The sequence below is a fragment of the Gossypium hirsutum genome, chromosome A05, assembly GCF_007990345.1.
Source record: "Gossypium hirsutum isolate 1008001.06 chromosome A05, Gossypium_hirsutum_v2.1, whole genome shotgun sequence".
Classification (NCBI taxonomy): Eukaryota; Viridiplantae; Streptophyta; class Magnoliopsida; order Malvales; family Malvaceae; genus Gossypium; species Gossypium hirsutum.
In genome coordinates, this window is record NC_053428.1 from 103371081 (window position 1) to 103374255 (window position 3175).

The window sequence follows — 3175 nt, forward strand, 5'->3', positions numbered from 1 at the left end:
CCCAAATCTCTTCACAGGTAAGATTTTTGGGACGAAAATCCCTAAAAGGGGGAAGAAATGTAACATCCCGAAATAGGGCCTAAACGGAATAGTGGTTGTGAAACCACAAATCCGAGGTAGAAAAATTTATTTTATTATTATTTTGAGGTTCATGGTATGATTGCATAATTGTGTAAAAATTTGGTGAAGTAGTCGATAACCACAAAGATGAACCGATGCCCATTGAAAGCTTTCGGTGTTATTGGTCCAATCACATCTATGCCCCACATAGAGAATGGCCATGGGGAAACCATGACATGCGGCGGTGAATGAGGTACATGAATTTTGTCTCCGTAGATTTGGCACTTATGGCATCTCTTGGCGTAATCGACACAGTCTCCTTCCATGGTAGACCAATAGTACCCGAATCTCATAATTTGCCTGGCCATTGTAAAACCATTAGCGTGTATCCTACAGACGCCTTCATGGACTTCTTCCAAGATTTTCTTAGCCTCTACAGCGTCTACACATCTTAGTAGCACTTGATCCTTTCTTCTTTTGTATAGGATATTCCCATCTAAAACATAGTCGATGGCCAATCTTCTCAGCGTCCTTTTGTCATTCTCACTTGCCTGGTCGGGGTATTCACGATTCCTCACATATTGCAATATATCGTGATACCAAGGGTGATCATCTTTTTCTTCATCCTCTTCAATATTATAACAGTGGGGAGGGGTTTCATAAATGCTCATCCGGATGGGTTTGACATCTTCTTGTTTGTTCACCTTGATCAGGGAGGCTAAGGTAGCCAAAGCATCAGCCATCTGATTTTTGACTCGTGGAAAGTAGTGGAAGGTAATGTCATCAAACTCTTTAACCAATTCCAGGACCAGCTTCCGATAATCGATTAACTTGGGGTCTCTGGTCTCCCATTCTCCCTTGAGTTGATAAATCACTAGCGCAGAATCTCCATACACTTCTAGCACTTTAATCTTGCGTTCTATGGTTGCACGGACTCCCATGATACACGGCTCATATTCTGCCATGTTATTCGTACAATCAAAATCCAATTTACTAGTGAATAGATAATGATCTCCATTTGGGGATACCAAGACTGCCCCGATTCTATTACCCACGGCGTTTGATGCCCCATCGAAGTTTAGTTTCCAATGAAGTTCTTCCAGAGTACCTTCTTCAGTGGTAGCAACACACATTAGGTCTTCATTCAGAAAGTCGAAGTTCAAAGGCTCGTAACCTTCCAAAGCTCTACTAGCCAGAAAATCTGCTATTGCGCTTCCTTTTACGGCTTTCTGATTCACATAGACTATGTCAAATTCAGATAGTAGAATCTGCTATCGGGCAATCCTTCCATTCAAAGCGGTTGACTCCATCATGTATTTTAAAGGATCTAATTTTGAGATGAGCCAAGTAGTGTGATACAACATATACTGCCTCAGCCTTCGGGTTGTCCAAATTATGGCACAACACAACTTCCCTATCGGTGGGTACCTTGTTTCACAGTTAGTGAACTTCTTACTAAGGTAGTAAATAGCTCTTTCTTTCCTTCCTGACTCATCGTGCTGACCTAATACGCACCCCATGAAATTCTCAAATACTGCCAAATACAGTATCAATGGCTTATCGGGGTTAGGTGGTGTTAGCACCGGAGCATTGGATAAGTACTATTTGACTTTGTCAAAAGCCCTTTGGCATTCTTCATCCCATTCCCCTAGGTTGTGTTTCTTGAGGAGGCGAAATACAAGGTCACATTTCTCGGTCAGTTGTGAAATGAACCGAGTAATGTAGTTTAATCTTCCTAGAAAGCCTCGAACTTCTTTCTGGGTACGTGGCGGAGATAGCTCTTGTATGGCTTTGACTTTTTCTGGATCAATCTCAATCCCTTTCTCGCTAACTACGAATCTGAGAAGTTTTCCAGACCTGACTTTGAAGGTACATTTGGCTGGGTTGAGTTTTAGCTGAAACTTCCTCAACCTCAAGAACAATTTTCTCAGGACTTGTATAAGCTCCTTCTCTATTCGAGAATTTGCGATCATATCATCGACATAAACCTCGATTTCTTTATGCATCATATCGTGGAACAGGGTTACCATGGCTCTTTGATAAGTTGCCCCCGCATTCTTTACTCCAAACGGCATCACCTTGTAGCAGAACGTGCCCCACATGGTTACAAATGTGGTCTTCTCCATGTCTCCAGGATACATCTTGATCTGGTTATCAGAGAAACCGTAAATGAAAGAAAATAATGAATGTCCTACCGTGTTGTCTACTAGGGTGTCGATATGAGGCAGTGGGAAATTATCCTTCAGGCTGGCTTTATTTAAATCTCTGTAGTCTACACACATTCGCACTTTTCCATCTTTCTTAGGGACGGGGACGATGTTGGCTACCCAATCTGGGTATTTTACCACCTTCAGAAATCTAGCATCGAACTGCTTTTGAACCTCTTCTTTTATTTTTAGCAAGACATCGGGCTTCATTCTTCGAAGTTTTGCTGAACTGGCTTACATTCTTCCTTTATGGGGTGCCGGTGCACCACGATATCAGTGTCTAAACCAGGCATATCTCGGTATAGCCATGCGAAGACATCTTTAAACTCTTAAAGTAATTCGATCAGATCTCGCTTCACCTCCACGGTGATACAAGTTTTGATCTTTACCTCTTGTGCTTCTCCTAAGCTCATAATTTCAACTGATTCTTTGTGAGGTAGGATTTGTTTATCGTCTCATTCTACCATTCTCAACAAGTCAGGAGATAGGTTACAGCCTTAGTCATCTTCAAAATCCTGAGAATCCTCCATACACACATCTCGCTCAAAAGAAAATTCTGAGTCGCTCGTAGTGCCACTCGTATCATTAACATCTGGAGACCTATTACGAGGATGAAAGCAGATACAAAGAATCAAAAGAATTCGAAACATTTATTTGTGTGGTATGATTATCAATGACGAATGAAAGAATATTTAGAAGAATGTTTAAAGAATAAAAGAATCCAAAAGTAATCATTTGTATGATTATGAATAAAATTGGAAGGATGAGAGAACATTTGCTCAAAAATGATAATAAACGTGCATTTTATTGAAATAACGTTTTTAAACATCAGCCTATTTCAGGAAATATTCTAATTACATCTAGGCCTAGAGCAATAAGTGTGTTTTGGACATTACTCTGAATCAGTT